Source organism: Motacilla alba, chromosome 1 (assembly GCF_015832195.1).
Source record: "Motacilla alba alba isolate MOTALB_02 chromosome 1, Motacilla_alba_V1.0_pri, whole genome shotgun sequence".
NCBI classification, from domain to species: domain Eukaryota; kingdom Metazoa; phylum Chordata; class Aves; order Passeriformes; family Motacillidae; genus Motacilla; species Motacilla alba.
Genome location: NC_052016.1, coordinates 28527876 through 28533437, shown reverse-complemented (window position 1 = coordinate 28533437; position 5562 = coordinate 28527876).

Here is a 5562-nt window from a genome sequence, read left to right as displayed (position 1 = left end):
CCTTGCTGCAGATGCTAGATAAATATTAAAATACTTTTTGAGGGACCAAAAAATCATTCCTGCTGAAAATAAACTACAATTCTTCTGTTCTAAATACGTGGAATAGTGATAATATTCACTTTCCCCCTAATTTTTGGAGTTGTATTCGTTTTTAGCATAGTATTCATTTCATTTGCATGTTCCTTCTTTGTTTAATCACTTTTTAAATATTAAGCCTATTATCTTGGTTCTCAGTCATATTTAATTGACTTTTCTGTGATGTGTTCTATTTTAAGTACCTATTGCTAGTTCTCTTTTTTTATGTATCATATTTGATTTTCCCCTTTTTTACTTCATTTTACTATGAAATCAGAATCTCTTCAGATCTTATAATGTGCTGCTACATTCTTACATTTATTACAGATTGAGAAAGAGATATTGAATAAAATTAGTCCAATCAACTCCATGTATTACCTCCTTCACCCAAGAGTTTAGAGCTTTGTTCAGTTGGTCTTTACCTGCTCTTTTTTTTCCTCCAGGAATGTGTGGTATTTCAAAATCCTTTTATTTAGTGGGGAGAGGCAGCTGTAAGGAAAAAAAATATCAATCCAACTGATTCTTTATTGCCTTTGATTTGTAAATTGTTTTTGTAACTTGCTCAGTAGTGGAAATGTCACAAAGAGTCATGTTAGTTGTTCATGTCAGCTAAATTTAATCTGCTTTCCATGTTCTTCAGTTCCTCCACAAAACATGTCAATTCAGAAGAGCCTGTGCTGAATGCTGTCATTACTGTTCAGCAACCCAAACACTGAGGTTTGAGTTTGTGGCTTTTATATCTTTTTCTTCATTCACTGATTCCATAAGAATCAAAGATGAAAAAGGTGTGGCTCATGCTATAAGTATCCAGTTTTTAAGTCTTGTTTCTTTGCATCCATAGAAATTGCCATCTTCATCCATTCTTGGCTCTTTCAGGACTGGCATCCTTTGAGCTACGTTCCTCTCATGCCTGACGCTCCTCCTGGTTTGAGATCCAAGCCTGCACTTCAGACTGTGTTTGTTAAGAAAATTCCTTCACACAGACACGTGGCAAGCAAAACACTCTATATGCAGGACCAAGATGCTCACAATTGTGTCTACCTTTCAAGGAGTCTGACTCCACATTCCCTACCCATTGATGTAAATGTTTTCTTTTTAGCATAACTTAAGTTGTTTAATTACAGCATGAAAACATTAGGCATATGTTCAATTTCCAGTTATTACCAGTGTCATTTCTTGTTTGGTTTATGTGCCACAAAGGTTCTTTTTTAAAAAAATATCATTTTGTTTTGACATTCCAGGTTCTGCACCTTTTGAGCTGTGCTGTTGCCAGTGCTCTGTGGGTGTTTGGTCTCTGGGAACCCTCTGGACTAAATAAATGCCTCATCATTCACACTTTATATCTGGCATGTTCTTGAACACTTCATTGCTTCAGGTCCAATATTTTGTTCTGCCTACTTTCAGACTCAGAGAGAGTCATTCTGACTAACTATAAGAATCTTTCAGGTAGCATGAAAAATCTGTGCTATTCATACTCCTGTTGTGCTGTGCTGCCACATTCCTTTGTGCTTTTCTTAGTAAATGCTAAACACTATTTCTTGATTAAGAACTGCAACATCTTTCACTTATTTCTTCCCTGTCCACATGGTCTCAAGGTGTAGGAAATACTTATCTGAACTCCTGTTGTCTTAAAGGTTTCTGCAATAACCAGAATTTCTAACTCTGAGCTACTCTGTGGTCCCATAAGGCAGAGATAAGTAGATAGATAGATAGATAGATAGATAGATAGATAGATAGATAGATAGATAGATAGATAATAGATATCTAAAACCAGCTTTCATTGAAATTGCATATTTGTCTCATTCTTACTGTTCTTAGATGAAAGAGATTAATCTTTCGCTAAAAGCACAGCTACATTATTATATTTTCTTCAAAGATTTTTTTTAACCTCCCTGCTACTCCTCCAGCTCAAAGTGAACTTCACATTGGCCAGTCTTTTCTTTAGTTTTTGTCATCAACAAAAGAAGTATGGCAAAAGGGTGAGCAAATGCTTGTTCACATCATGGTCCTTGAATAAACAGAGTATCTGTTGCTTCATCAAAAACACCAGAGTAGCAGCATCCTTCTGAAGTGACAAACCTTGACTTTTGTGCTCGTCAGTCACTATAAGAAAAGGCAGAAATGAACTCTTTAAAATTCCTGGGAGTTTCAAAAACAAGCTGCTGCTTCAAACAGGGTAAGTTGATTGACTTCCATGACTTTAGTATGTATCTGATACTACCTGATCTTGAGCAGGAGTACAAGCACTGATCGGACACCTGTGGCAATTCTGTTCCAGGGTCTCCTCAGTTGCTCCAGTTCACTACACTGACTAATTATACACCTTCCAATAATTTCATATTGCTTCAGTAGGTGGAGATGCAACACATTCAGATTTTCCCTTGGCCAACATGTGCCATTGCTGGTGCACTGAGAAGCACAGTATCCATCTCCCAGCACTGCATATATTTATCCCTTTTATACAGATTGGCATTTTGCATCATATTGAAATTGCACATAAAAAGGAAATTCAAGTTCTGCGCTCATTCTGCTAGTTGGGAAAAGCAATCAGTCTCTGTTTCTAATATGCAGTCATCAGCTCTTTGATGGCTGTTTTCTACTGTTCAAAAGAACACAAAACACATCTAGGCTCAATTTTGATATTTTGGGTTTTGGGGAAAAATGCTCTCTAGCACAGTATATTTTTCTTATTTTTCCAGTTGCTGGTTTGAAACAGACTCTTTGGAGCCATTGGAGAATCCATGAAATCATCTCATTAATTTTTTTCAATTTTGGAATCATATCAAATCCACTGACAATTGTTAGTTTTCATGTTCTCAAGCAGTTTACTCTTTATATTGCCAATGAAAGCTCTTTAAATAATAGGACACTATTGTATGAATGGACATTTCTGATAATTTCTGCAAATTGCTCTTAAAAATTCAGTGCTTAAAAATTAGTGCTAGTGCTAAAAAAAGAAGAGCCTGGTAATGAGACTAATTCACTCTTCAAATGTTACAGCATCATTTGAACATTGTCACATCATCTCAAATCATTCTTAATTCTAAAAACCCTTTTCCATTTTAATTTTCTCTGGAAAGCTTTCTGCAAAAGCAATGAGAGTATCCAAATTAATTTTAAAGATCACAAAATTGCTATTTCCTTTTAGAAGAAGAGCTGTCTTCTACAGATCTCCTGTATGCAAAATTATCTTAATGGTATCTTCTTTCATCTTAGTATTCTCCCTTGAGCAGTTTGAGTGCTTTCTATTTCTCTTTGGTTGCAGCTCAATATTTCAAGCAGACATCAAAAACATCACAGATTTTGGCTTCTCTCCTTTGAGTTCTAAGAGCATTTCTGATGGGGGCTGGCTGTTCACATCTTTTCTCAGTGCACCATATAATCCAGCAGTTCCTACAATTTTTCTCTACATTTTATTTTTCTAGGAGTTTCTAAGGTCCATGAGTTTTTCTGCCACTTCACTGCCTTGCCCATGGACTCCCCCAGCCCTCGATGTACGGAGGGGCTGCTGCAGTGAGTGTCTCCAGCCTTGGATCTTCATCATTGGCCTGTGTCTTGGACACCCTGCACTTCCCAGGGGCAGGAGGAATTTAAGGGGGTCAGAGGGATGGAGAAAGGATGATTCATTTGCAGATTTAGTGTTTCTCTTGGCTAGCCTGTGTTGCCAGCTCCAAGGTTTATATGCCCAGCAGAGTTCAGCAGCTTGTATATTGACATATCTCTTGATTAAGGTGTGCATGCCCTACAAACCTCTAGAATAAACAAGGACTAGAAAAGAACCAATCTTTCATAAAATACCTGCTTTTTCTTGTTAGCTCTTCTACAAGATTTTTCATGATCTCATTTTCAGCTTGAAATGTAGCTGTCCCATTTGGAAAATGTAATTATCGACACTGGTGTTATCAAGACACTTTATTTGTCTAATCAGCTGAGTTGTCAGGTTGAGTTAGCAAATCCATTTGTATGAATCATAGAGAAGCTTGCTGCCCTGGTGTATCAGTTTACGACATATATTGGTACATGTGCTGGATAGTCTGGATGCAGAAATTACGATTCCTTTGCCACAGTCCTATGCAATTCGTCATACACAAATAATTTTGAAAATCCCTGTGAAAATAGTACCACAGAGATGAGAAATAACTTGTGAATTTTACATTGGAGTTGGGTGGCAGACCACATTTTGAGGAACTTGCTTAACATTATAGCTAGCAGGTGCTGTGCATTGTAGAGCCATGTGCTATCACTTTTTCAGAAGGTAAATTGGTCAAAACTGTGGTAATCCATTACACAGGCCTTAATGTATTCAGAAACATTGTATGTGCTTGCAGCTGTCTTGAGGGGTCTATAAAATCCACCCTTTGAAGAAAAGATTATAAAGATTTGCTGTACTCCTTCGTACAATGTATCCCTTCACCTCAATCATCAATAAAAAGGCTGCAGTAAATGAAGTTAAAAGGCAGAAATGTAGCTGAAGATTGATATGCCGTATCAACATGCTGGCACTGTTTTTTGCATTGCATGCACTCTCACATCCCTGTTTAGTATGTGCTTGTGGTTTACAAAGGTGAGCTAAGCTTGACTAACATTAAAACTCAGTAACATTTTCTTGAGGATTTTCACACTTTGTTCATAGATCTCTATACTTCCCGACTGTTTAAAAACAGCACCAACAGTGATAAGTGATCATTGTTTAGGAATAACTTCTTTTAGAGAAGAATCTTGCCTATCAAGTGAGACTGTAGTGATTGCTCTTGGAACTGGTAAGTGCAAAAGAATGGGAGAAAGGTCCAGTGTAAAGCATAAACAGGAAAATGAAAATTTACAAATTATATCAGTTTGTTAATGCATAGAGTTCTTCTGTTTATTTTCAGTTAAAAAAATAAAAGCAAAATTTTCACTTTGATCAACTGATTTCTCCACGGCAATGGACCTGAATTTTAATAGCTACAATGAACAACTGCTTTTTCTGTGGAAGCACATTTATTTTCTTTTCTCTTTCCCCATCACTCTTCTCATCCTAAAAAACAAACAAACAAACAAACAAAAACAACAAACCAAAACCATAACAAAACTAAAAAGTACCTTTCTTTGAAATGTGTATATCTATATGTGTATATATATATATATATATATATATATATATATATAAATGCACATATGTATGAATTACAAATAAAAGACATGTTATTAATTCATACTTATAGTAAAGAATTGAATTCCAGGTTTTCTAGAAGAAAAAATTGGAAAACAATAATTCTCAAGGAACCAAAACACATTGTAGTTAATCCCCCACTGTCTGGAAGTCATGAAATCCCTTCTCTGGGAGGCAGCCGTCTTCTCATCTATATGTACCCAAGTCTGCCATCCCATTCCCCTGCACTTCCCCTCTTGTTTTTGTAAAAAACATTCATTAGTCAGCATGCTCCTAAGGAATACTTTGGGTTTACTGAAAAAGTGTTTTCTGATTGTTGCAGGTTGCATTATTTG